Below are 13,231 nucleotides of genomic sequence, written 5' to 3'. Positions count from 1 at the left end.
TGTGAGAGATCTCATCGATGGGTGTACTTGCAAGGTGTTCACAAGGCCGCATGGTTATAAAGGCCCATTTCTATTTCATGGAAAGATTCTGGAAAGAAGAGCACCCATCTTGGAGCTTACTGTAGATAGATCTCTTGTCGAGCGGAGGCTTCAAGAAATCATGCTTGAATACAAAGTTAGGTTGGGCAAGGTCCGCCCGACCAAAAAGCATGGTTTAGGGAAGACAATAGTGGAATATGCATGTCATCGCAGTGGTAGAGCAACTCGAAAGGGCTCCCAAATCCGTAGGTTGCGAACCTCGAAGAAATGTGGTTGCCCTTTCAAGGTGCAGATCGAGTACAAAGATGATCTCCATGATGTCACTATACGGGTCCATGGACCACACGAGGGTCATGTACCTGGATCTCGTGCTAACTTGTATCACTTGTCAGTGCATCCAACTGTGATTGATTGCTCCAAGAATGACCTGTTTGACATTGGGATATGTCGCCACGTCGCCAAGATGAGCCTAACCAAGGAGCGATTTCATTTGAAAAATGTATCTCCATTGGATCGTGTCATTTATAGGTTCTTCATGATACCAAGGGAGGTGCAGACACTATCATACCAAATGCGAACTGAAGGTATGTTACCTTCTAAGCCATTGCTCTATGATATTAGGTTGCTTTTGAGCATCAATGTTCTGCGTGTCGTCCTACTGCAGGCAAACTTTAGAAGGATGATTGGACGGCAATGTATTTGGAGGCTCTTCGTCTACAAGATCAAAACAAGGTATTTGTCATATTCTCATTAATGTTTATATGCTGCGAAAATTAGTACATCTATTTGATAGTATCATCTACATGGTCCTTTAGGTACTCTATTGCCAACCATACAATCCTCATGCAAAAGAGGACAATGACAAACCATTCGTACTGATAGTCCAGGATGAATGGATGTTGCAAATGAGTAAGAGGTTCTCAAAGAACAATGCTTGGGCAATTGATAGCACATTCAAGACCAATGTGTTTGGTCTTTCGCTTTATGCGGCAGTTTTACCAAACCAACATGGGGTGGGTATCCCTATTTGGTTTATGCTATGCACTAGTGACAATGGGTCAAACCAAGAGATTATGGCTTTGCAAATCACCATAAGACTAGTCCTCTCTAGGATGGGAGATATTCGCCCTGCTACCCTAGTGATTGATAAGTCCCAGCCAGAGCTGGAGGCGCTCTCGAAGGTTGTTCTGGAAGACCCTCATTGTTGGACCACTGACTACCTTGGTGGCAACAAACATCAATATGCATGCCATATTATTCTATGATGGTTCCACACAAAGAAAGCATGGGTTGAAAATCTCTTGCCACAGGTACAACTTTTCATAATCATTTTACTTTTAAGCGTTACCTTTTTGTGAATTCCATGAGCTTGGTAGTGAGTACTTCACATGTTCTTGCGTGAATCAAGGTCCCTACAGATGAGCGCGATCATGTGTATGCCTCTTTGTCCAATCTTATGCATTGCCCTACAGAGTCGCAGTTTGATGATATGTTTGAGCAATTGCTTCATCATTATTCCGCTCATCCAAATGTGGTCCGATACGTTATTAATGGATGGTGTGGGAAAGATTGTATTTGGCGTGCAAGATGGCCCAAGTTTGGTTGCATGTTTCCACGTAGCAATGTCGAGACAACTTCAACCTCATTGAGAGACTTTGGCAATATATCAAGTACACTCTACTTGATGCTAGGATCAACAAGTCCATTTTGGATCTGTCGCACACCCTTGTCAGTGACTCGTCATCAAGGTCTAGAATGGGTGGATCGGCTCTGGAGTTTTTCAAGCAAAAGCAAGAGATAGGTAATGTGGTCAATTTCCATTATATTTCCACATTTGACCTTTCCTTGAAACGCATTGTTGTCTTATACATGTTTTTTATGCCAGCCGATTCTGAGCGCTTCAAAGTCCATGGGTCAAGCAAGAGTCATACGGCTAGATTGGCAGCAGGGGAGAAGATTCTTTAGCGGTATGAGCAAGACCCCTTCTCTCTTCAAGTCATTAACAAGGGGACCATGCTGTTTAAAATAGTGAGCACAACCCAACATGCAAAATGGTATCATGTAAGTGTACAATCAAACTACTGTGATTGTCCTGATTGGTCGACTGAATGTAAACATCTTCATGGTTTGAGGCTCATCTTGAAGAGCATTTTCCTCACCTTCATGAGGTTCTCCCCATCATCGATAGTGCGCATGCCTTTGATGACATGAAGGAAAGATCAGGTGGCAACAAAATCCCAGAATTGGAGAGACGAGGTTCCGATGGTGGTGTGCAGGAAGGGGATCTCATGTTCTCCATTGCAAACTTTAGAGGGCTCCTTCAGAGGATCGAGGATGGGATTCCATCCTACACAGCGGCACAGATGGATGCTTATATGCACCAATTGGAAAGTGCTAAAGAGTCTCTTGTTCACATGTTCACTCCATAGGAGATTGACATGCCTAAAAAGGGCGGGATCTATCAGATCTAGAAAAATGTCACACAGACACGCCTAGGGCATGGCAAGGATCATCGTCATCGTCCTAACGAGAGGGGGGAGTCTTCATCACAACCCAAGTGTCCATCTATCACAGGCGTGTTAAGGCGCAAGCATCAACGAGGGAGGGGCCGTGTGAGGTTTAGCCCAAAACCTTACATATATTGTCCTCATTGCTGCACCAAAACATTTTTGGTGGACCCTCTGGCAATGTATTCATGCCATACTTGCCATGCACTGCTCCCTCTATCCTTGTGGTATGCTCCTCATCCAGCAGAGTCTATCTTGATCGGCAGGGCGGTGCGACTGTATGGTGAGTCTTACATTGGCACTTGTCGTATTTTGTATTGCACCTACACCAGTGAGAATGAGGAGTGACAATTTTCTCTCTCATTCCCTAATGGATCCATGATCACAGAAGTTTTGGCATCTAGGTTCAGAATGTTTGCATTGTACACATGATTGTCCATTTAAGTGAAATCCCATTGGCATCTCATTGTTGATTTTGGTGTCTCATTCTTGCATCTGTTCTATTCATTGTCCAAACACTAAAGCCTAAACCATTACCCTAAACTATTAACCCTAAACCATATCATAAGATCCTAAAGCATTAACCATGTGCTCGTTGCGCGAGGATGTGAAGATGTTTGTTACTTTCATTGCATTCGTTCTATTCATTGACATAATAAACCATGACATAATAAACCTTGACACAATAAACCATGACATTGTAACGTTCGCATAAAACAACCTGAGGAAAGTGCGAAGGATGGGCCATGGATCCGTCCTACGGTTGGGTGATCCCGGTTGGCCGGGAACTTTTCTCAAATCACGAGTAACAGCGGAATGATCGTCAAAGGGCACGAACAACAAAAGCGTTGACCTAGAGTATGTCTTAACCCGATTTACGATGTTTTAGGGGAACGGAATGGGACTATGCCTTATGGCAGAGAGGTTGAGCTTTGCATCCCTCTCGTTTCCCATTCTCCTTGAACCAAGTGCAACGTGAATCTGCTTTGGACCTGGCGTTTCTGCGTAAAGTAGTCCGCTTGGGTCCGACGCTAGTTGCTGTTAGGAAATGACCAATCAGGAAAATCCTAATTCTGGTCGATCCTAAGTGGGAACGGCCGAAATACTTTCGCTACGTGGCAGACGTAGAAAGCCCTAGATCGCAAATCCCGTAACATTCCATGGAAGTGCCGGGAGAACCTTTCTAGACATCCTTTCCGATGGACTGCTAAGACATGTCCTGGATGATACTAGTGGACACGTTACAGTTGGTATCAGAGCCGACCAACAACGGAATTGTTTTTATGAAATTATAATAAGATGAAGTAAAGCAAATGTTGTTGTCCAAACATTTCCTTACCTTCAATGTTGTCTTGCAGAATTACGAAGCGTGGAACAAGTTCTTAGTATTTCGAATCATGTTTATGACTGCAATGCATTCTCCGTATTATCGACAAAGGGTTGAGATGATGAACATCCTAGAGCAGATCTATAATCCATCACCTTTGTAAATGGAACGAAGGTGGACGGGTGCTTCAGGAATCTACTATATAGCCGCCTACCGGTTTGCTTATCTACAGACCAACCTAAAGAGGATCAAGTGGTTGGAAGACCTGAAAATCGTGAAGCTGTTCGTTTTTGTGGAAGCTCACGTAAATTCAACTTTACATATTCGAGGTTGGAGGGTTGAGATGAACTCATATGTATATGAGGAAGTAACCTGTGTAATCCCCACCGACAGGATTAAAGTGTGGGGCCGCCATGAGAAGTATGGATTCCAACGGAAAGGATATCCTGAACTTCCAATGATTTACCGATTCCTGAAGATCCATGACCCGAAACCTTACTATTATACAGTCCCTATAGATAAATGTAATACAACATTGTTCTTCCCAAACTAAATGTAACAGTTGGCTTATCATCGCATGAAATGTTGTATTAAAAAGGGCTATGCCCATATAAATACAAATAAAGACTTCTTTTTATCAATGTCTGGTTGTGCATAAGAGTTGATAAAAAGTTAAGTAGCTACATTGTTACGAGATAGCTGAATTAAAGATGTAATATAAATCAATAACGATTATCGTATACTAACGTTAAGAAACCTTTATCCAGGCACAACCCCAGGTACAGGTTCCTAATTCGCCTCCTACATCAAGTACTGCTGTAATCGAGGAGAAGAAGTTCCTTCTCAAGCAAATTAAGCCACCCGAGTTTGACGGGAGAGGCAGATTCGTCCAAGCTGATGCTGAAATTTAGATTGAATCCATGGAAGATTACTTCGAAGCAGCTGGTACTGCACCCGCCAATCAGGCTATACTCGCCAAGTTAAATCTCACCGGCGAAGCCAGACTTTGGTGGAAGCAATGGTGTAGGGATCAAGGGATCGCAGAGGGATCCGTTACCTGGGAGAAGCTTAAGAAAGCCGTGCAGGGAAGATACTTGCCACCTGCATATCGCACTCAGAAGATGAATGAGTTCTACGAGCTAAAACAGCTAGGACTCACTCTTGATGCATACTACTCTAAATTCGTCTCACTTTTAAAGTATGCGCCACAAATGGACATGACACAACATGTGTCCAAATTTTGTGCGGGTTTAAATCCACCAGTAAAACCTTGGTCTAGCTTGCATCTCCTGAATTATAGGCGCCGCTTGAATGAGTGCATCCTGAATATCTGATGGACACATAGATTCGAGATGGGTAATAAAACTTGGTCTTATAATGACCCGAACAGAGGAGCATTCAGACCTCAAATGAAGAGAGTTCAAGGTCATAATCAGGGACAAAGAAAGAAAGCAAGGACGAATAACATCAATAACTCTGTTCCTACTCAAAGTAATGGTCGAAACCTCAGTTGCTTCCACTGCAACGAACCCGGTCACTTCAAGAGGCAATGTCCCAAGCTTGGTGGAGGACATCGCCAAGCACCTTTCCAAGGAACAGGCCGTGATCAAGGAGCCGCTACCCGAGGATGAGGAAGAACCGCCTGCGTTGCCAATAGGCAATTGTGCGAAGAAGAAGAAGAAGAAGATCCGACCATGGAAGCAGAATTCGAAAGGGCGACACTCCATGCCTCTTTACACAAGAAAGGGCCGAATCGCCAGTTCTCGGTGATTCAGACACCGTCGGACTATCAAGGTAAAGGTTTGAAGACCTTGATTGATTGTGGCAGTACACATTCCTTTATCTCACCAGCATGTGCAAAAAGATTAGGAATAGCCATAGTAGAAGCACCTACCCTGCTTGTGGAATTGGCAAATGGTCGTGAGGTTACTTGTACCAGGCAAACTGCTAAGGTGAAATTCTTTCTGGGAGGAAAGAAGACTTCGGTCAAATTCAGAGTCATGAATTTAGGTATCCATGAGTGTCTACTCGAAATGGATTGGCTTAAGCCTAACGACGCCCACATTCACTATGGAAAGGGTCAAGTTTCCTTTCGAAACTCTGAAATGGGACTAGTCACAACTCAAGGTGAGTCAGGAGTGCCAAGAATCCAATTGGCCAAAGTATCTCGGATCATAAAAGGAGTCAGAAAAGGATTACCTATTTACTTGATCAAACTCAATAAATTAGATCAAAAGCAAGAGTCTCATGAAGGACCTTCTTGGCTAAAGGAATATGCGGACGTATTCCGTGAAGAGTTGACTGAACTTCTGTCTCGAAGAGAAGTGGATCATGAAACTAGGTTAGTACCAGGAGCTGCGCCAATTGCAAAGAGACCTTATAGAATGTCCATACCAGAAGCAATTGAGCTGAAGGAACAACTCAAGTAACTTTTAGATCAGGGCTACATTCGGCCTAGCAGTTCTGATGCCAGGAGGCATATTCCACGGTGGATTCCGTGAGGTTTTACGGTGGATTCCGTAAACTTAGATGACCGGGGCTCATACACAAAGAGGATTCTTTGTGCGAGAAGTTGATGGGGACGCCTGTCCTTTTCGGGCGTTTCATTAATTTAGTGTGTACATGGGTGATTCCATAGCGGGTGATTCCGCAAAATGCATATTAAATTAATAAACGTTTATGAGTTTAGAGTGCGCTAAATCACTCGTAACTCATAAACGTTTATTAATTTAATATGCATTTTGCGGAATCACCCGCTATGGAATCACCCATGTACACACTAAATTAATGAAACGCCCGAAAAGGACAGGCGTCCCCATCAACTTCTCGCACAAAGAATCCTCTTTGTGTATGAGCCCCGGTCATCTAAGTTTACGGAATCCACCGTAAAACCTCACGGAATCCACCGTGGAATATGCCTCCTGGCATCAAGTTCACCCTGGGGAACTCCAGTACTATTCCTGAAAAAGAAAGATGGGACATTTCGAGTATGCATTGATTACCGTGGGTTGAATCAATCAACAGTCAAGAACAAGTATCCTATTCCTAGAATAGATGAGCTTCTTGATCGTCTTCAGGGTGCAAAGATCTTCTCCAAGATTGGTCAGGTTACTATCAGATAAGGATCAAGGAAGAAGATATCCCAAAGACAGCCTTCAATACAAGATATGGGCACTTTGAGTTCCTAGTTATGTCATGCTTACGAATGCACCTGCCACCTTCAATAGGTTAATGCAGGATATCTTTAGGCCATATCTTGATGATTTTGTGCTTGTCTTCTTCGATGACACTTTAGTCTATTCTAAACAGGAAAAAGATCATGAACCTCAACTTCGGATTGTCCTTGAGACAATGAGGTCACATAAGCTGTATGCTAAAATGAAGAAGTGTGCATTCTTCAAGCGTCAGATTGAATATCTAGGATTCATAGTATCAGAAGAAGGAATCTCAGTGGACCCAGCCAAGGTCAGAGATGTGCTTGAGTGGCCAATACCGGTATCCATCAAAGAGATACGTAGCTTTCTTAGATTGACAGGATGGTGTAGGGTCTTCATCAAAAACTATGCCTTGATTGCAGCACCTCTGACGGACTTACTGAAGAAGCAAACTTCCATTGCATGGTCAACTCCCGAACAAAATAGCTTCGACAGATTGAAGCAAAGTTTGGTATCATCACCTATTCTAAAACTTCCAGACCTCAATAAAGCGTTCTAGGTAGTAACTGATGCTAGCATACTCACCTTGGGGTGTGTACTTATGCAGGAAGGTCATCCAGTAGCATACTCTTCAAGGAAATTGAAGAGTCATGAAAAGAATTATGCTACGCATGATCTGGAATTACTAGCTGTCATCCATGCTCTAAAGCTTTGGAGACACTACCTGTTGGGTAACAAGTTTACTCTAGTAACTGACCATAAGAGTCTCAAATGGATCTTTACCCAGAATGAGCTTAGCATGAGGCAATGTCGGTGGATTGAAGTGTTGGAGGAATATGACTTTGAAATCAAGTACCGACTAGGGAAAGAGAATGTAGTTGCCGATGCACTTAGTTGCAAAGCATTCCTAAATTCCCTAATCTTGCAGAATCCATCAATGGCCAGATCTCTAGCTACAAAAGTATCTATGCCAAACAACCCTATACTTGAGTTAGCTAGAGAGGAAGCATGCCATGATTTGGCCTACCAAACAATGCTAAAGGAGATCTCTATCAAGGAGCAGAACCAAAAGTTGCAGGCTAAGTATCAGGAATTTTCCATTAATAGTGGACTTGTCTACTATAGAACAAGGCTGTGTATACCAGCAAGCAAGTCACTTAAGCAGAAGATATTGTGGGAAGCTCATGATTCTCGTTTCGCAGGACATCCTGGCTATGCTAAGACTCTTAATGCAGTTAGGAAGAGCTACCATTGGGAGAGGCTCAAAGGTGACGTTCTCAAATACGTCACTGAGTGTTTGTCTTGCCAACGTATCAAAGCCGAACATGTCATGATGCCATGGAAACTGCAACCACTTGACATTCTCCAAATGAAATGGGAATTCATTAGTATGGATTTTGTTGTAGGCCTACCCCAAGTCCAGGGAGGATACAACTCCATCATGGTTGTGGTTGACATGCTTACTAAGGTTGCACACCTTATTCCAGTAAAGACAAACTATAAAGCCTCAGACATTGCAAGATTGCTTATCAAGGAGATATTCAAGCTACATGGTTTACCCAGAAGAATCATTAGTGATCGTGATTCTCTTTTCACATCACACTTCTGGAGAGCTATCTTTGAAGCTATTGGGACTCAACTCTGTTTTAGTACCGCCTACCATCCCCAAACGGATGGCCAAACAGAGTGAGTAAATCAAGTCATCGAGGATATGCTTAGGGCATACTGCTGTCGAGAGCCGAAGAGGTGGATTCAATACTTGCCTTTGGTAGAATTTGCATACAATGCTTCTTACCAGCAAAGCATTCAGATGACCCCTTTCCAAGCATTGTATGGTCATGACTATCGAAGTCCCCTAAGCTTTTCTGATCCAACCGTAAGGGTTGAAGCTTCAAGACAGATGTTGGAAGAGATGGATGACCAAATTAAGTCAATAAGACAAGACATACAAGCAGCTAAGGATAGACAAAAGGCATACGCAGATTTGAAGCGTCAAGAAAGGGTCTTTGATGAAGGAGACATGGTCTTCATTCGCGTACGCCCTAAAAAGAGTTCTCCATCCTTAGGAGATTGCAAGAAGCTAAGTCCAAGGTATTGTGGGCCATACAAGATCCTCAAATGCCTAGGACCTAATGCTTATAAACTACAACTTCCTGAGAACCTAAAAGTTCATAATGTATTCCACATTAGCCTATTGAAAAAGTATGTACCTAATCCTAACCATGTACTTGACGACTAACAAGTTGTAATGCCTAGTCAAGGAGTCCTTGAACTAAGGTCTGACAGGATCTTAGATGTTAGGGAGAGACAATTAAGATCCAGAACCTTGAGAGAATGCCTCATCCAATGGAAAGATTATCCCGAAGAGGATGCCACTTGGATAAATGAAGGCACTCTCAACCATCAATATCCCCAGTTTTACCTCGAGATGAGGACATCTCGATTCCTCTAAGGGGGAGAGAATGTAACGGTCGCATAAAACAACCTGAGGAAAGTGCGAAGGATGGGCCATGGATCCGTCCTACGGTTGGGTGGTCCCGATTGGCCGAGAACTTTTCTCAAATCACGAGTAATAGTGGAATGATCGTCAAAGGACACGAACAACAAAAGCATTGACCTAGAGTATGTCTTAACCTGATTTACGCTGTTTTAGGGAAACGGAATGGGACTATGCCTTATGGCAGAGAGGTTGAGCTTTGCATCCCTCTCGTTTCCCATTCTCCTTGAACCAAGTGCAACGTGAATCTGCTTTGGACTTGGCGTTTCTGCGTAAAGTAGTTCGCTTGGGTCCGACGCTAGTTTTGCTGTTAGGAAATGACCAATCAGGAAAATCCTAATTCAGGTTGATCCTAAGTGGGAACGGCCGGAATACTTCCGCTACGTGGCAGACATGGAAAGCCCTAGATCGCAAATCCCGTAACATTCCATGGGAGTGCCGGGCGAAGCTTTCTAGACATCCTTTCCGATGGACTGCTAAGACGTGTCCTGGATGATACTAGTGGATACGCTACAGACATAATAAACCATGACATTAAAAACCGTAACACTAAAGCCTAAACCATGACCCTAAAGCACTAATCCCAAAGCATTAACCCCAAACCATAGCATAAAAGCATTACCTTTAACCGTGTGCTCATTGCGTAAGGATGTGAGGATGTGGCTTGCTTTCGTTGCATTCGTTCTATTCATTGACATGGGCACACAAACTTTGATGGTAGAAAATTTGCATATGATTGCATAATGTATGGCAAATGACAACAATTCATCATGGGCACATAGATGTATTCGTCTCTAACAATGTGTATGGCAAACTTTGCATTTGTCTCTAACAATGTGTTCACACAAACTTTGATGGTAGAAAATTTGCATATGATTGCATAATGTATGGCAAATGACAACAATTCATCATGGGCACATAGATGCATGCAAGGAAACTTTACATATGCAAATGCCACTCTTGGTCCTCTTTTTTGGCTAAAAGTATACAACAATATTCATCTCCAAGGATAGGTCATAATTTCAATATAAGCCTAGTACTTAGATAGCTCTAGAACTTTAAGACTTGTATGTAGTTTTCAAGTTCTCATTTGAGCCAAAAGAGGATTTAGGATTTCTTCTTAATCTTGAGTTTTGGAAGAGTTAAACTTCCACACCTTATTTATGTCCATGTACCTCTCCTCCTTCTTTCTCATGCAACTCTTCATTAAACCTTGGAAAAGCATCATCTTTCATTTTGCACTTGAGTATTTTGGTTCATAGCTCTTTTTAGTTTACCTTATTTCATGTTTCATGGTTGGAATTAGCTTAAAGATCAAGTGTTCAGGAATGTGTGTTAGCTTATGGGTGTCCCAAAGCTAATGTTGTGCCTCAAAAGAGAGGCAGCTCAACCCCCTCACTTAGCAATTCTAAATCTATCATCCAATTTTAGCCATGTACATGAAACAAAGAACTATGTTGAAGTGAGTTGAGTAAGACTATGTCAAACAAAAAGGCACGAACAAGAATGCGGCATAAGATAATGTCTCTTAATATTCAATAAGTGTTGCATGAAAATAAAAGCATGTAGATGGAGGAGAATAGCTCCACGACATTCTAGTCACTTTACTCTAATTGTCCCCAACTCCATGACCAAAAAGCAAGCAAAAAAGGCCCACAAAGCAAAAAGTAAAAGTAAAAGACAAAAGGTCCTAAAGTATGGGAAACCCTATTGCTTTGGAAAAGGACCTATACTAGTCCAAAAACAAAAGAGAGTTTGAGCTTGCCTAGCTCTTGGCCTTAAAGTGGTCATCCATGGACCATTTCCCCAAAACTAAGCATACTTGAAGTGTGATGGCCTCAAGGTTGAAGTACAAAAGGAACAAGAACCAAGTGGTCACAAGCTAATGTTGGCTCATCCTTATGCATAGACAATCTCCTTTCTACTATCATCATGCTTTCACCAAAATATGAAAGCATCACATAATGATGGCTTTCATCATCAACACATGGCATCAATTAAAGCATCACTATGAAGCATTGTTAAAGTGATGCTTGTAGTGCACTAATGTGTCACATAGACAACACTATGTCGCATGCCTTGTGTGGCCCAAAATCACATTAGTGATATAGAGCATTTTTTGGAGCATGCATTTCTTATATGATATCATGCCTGATTAGTTTCTTAAGAGATGCATTGTGATATGTTTGAAGTTTAGTGATGGCTCTCTCTCTCTCTCTCTCTCTCTCTCTGACATAATAAACCATGCAATAATAAACCTTGACACAATAAACCATGACATTAAAAACCGTAACACTAAAGCCTAAACCATTACCCTAAAGCACTAATCCCAAAGCATTAACCCCAAACCATAGCATAAAAGCATTACCTTGACATAAAAAAACTTGACATAAAAGAAACCTTGACATGAAAAAACTTAACAAAAGAAACCTTGCACAAGTATCATTACATAAGAGACCATAAGACATTGACAAGTGAGTACATGTCTGCTGCAAACCAAGTACATGACCATAAGTGAGACCATAAGTCCATGACTGCCACAAACCAAGTAAATGTCCATAACCATATAATCCACACAAGATCACATCTCCAACACTCCAAGTGCCCATTGGTAAAGGTCCTCCTTCAAAGATGTAACATATGCGGCATTGAACCATTTTCTTGTTAACTGCAATACGATAAGTTGATTATGGATTGACCTATGCACACTAGACCATTCAAAGTTGCATAGCAAAAGCAATTATACCAGTATAGTCTTACTCAATTATTGGTTGATTTCCCAACCATGCCACCCTCGATGAGTAGTCTTATGTAAGCCATCACGTAGAATCCACAGTCTACTGCATTTGTTTGTTGAGGGGCCTATGAAAAGAAACGCTTCATCTTTATGTGAACAACCCTATGTTACATTTCTAAGTGACAACATTACTTTAACACTATAGTGGCACACCTTAATGTGGACGAGCTTCATTTTATCCACGTCCGATAGAAACTTGGCACACGTTGGGTCTGTACAAGCCTTGATAATGCAAACACGGCCATGAAACACAGACACAAAAGCAATGAACAAAATACATATGTGACACAACATATTACATGTATGCATATAGATTGTTAAGATACCTGTGTACATAGGGTAGACAATCCATGAAATCAGTGCATTCCAACGAGTCAAGGCACATGATGGCACCCTGATCACCAGGTAATTTATCAACCCTTTTTAGCATAGGGTTGAAGACCACAAATAGGCACCAATGTGACCTGTACATCAAAGATTGCTATTAATCAAAGGGCTATGATTTGTCATTTCCATTAAGTATGCATGCAGGAACTACAAACTTCACAAGCACTGGAAGAAATATAAATGTGGCCCTTGTGGGATCCCAGCTATCAAAGTAATTTCTCAATGACACACCATCGTCTTGTGGCTCAACTATATTGATATATGGAAACCACAGACTATCCACGAAACATACATCATGCACGTGCTCTCTTGGAATCACATACTCCATCCAACTATGAATGAAAGCCAAAATTAGTTTAGTAAAATAATAAAACCCCTAGTCCTAATCATCAGGCAACCACTAAGAAAGCTATAACCAGTTTAGTAAACTTACATGGCGAACAAATTCATAGTATGGGTGGATGCTTCCTCTACGTATCGCAATGCATCCACCAACAAAGCATGGTCGACATCCACACAGAG

The sequence above is a fragment of the Lygodium microphyllum genome, chromosome 6 (genome assembly GCF_053477565.2).
Source record: "Lygodium microphyllum isolate KBCC chromosome 6, Lygodium_microphyllum_v1.1.10, whole genome shotgun sequence".
Classification (NCBI taxonomy): domain Eukaryota; kingdom Viridiplantae; phylum Streptophyta; class Polypodiopsida; order Schizaeales; family Lygodiaceae; genus Lygodium; species Lygodium microphyllum.
The sequence above is the reverse complement of the archived record's forward strand: the minus strand, read 5'-3'. Positions refer to the sequence as shown.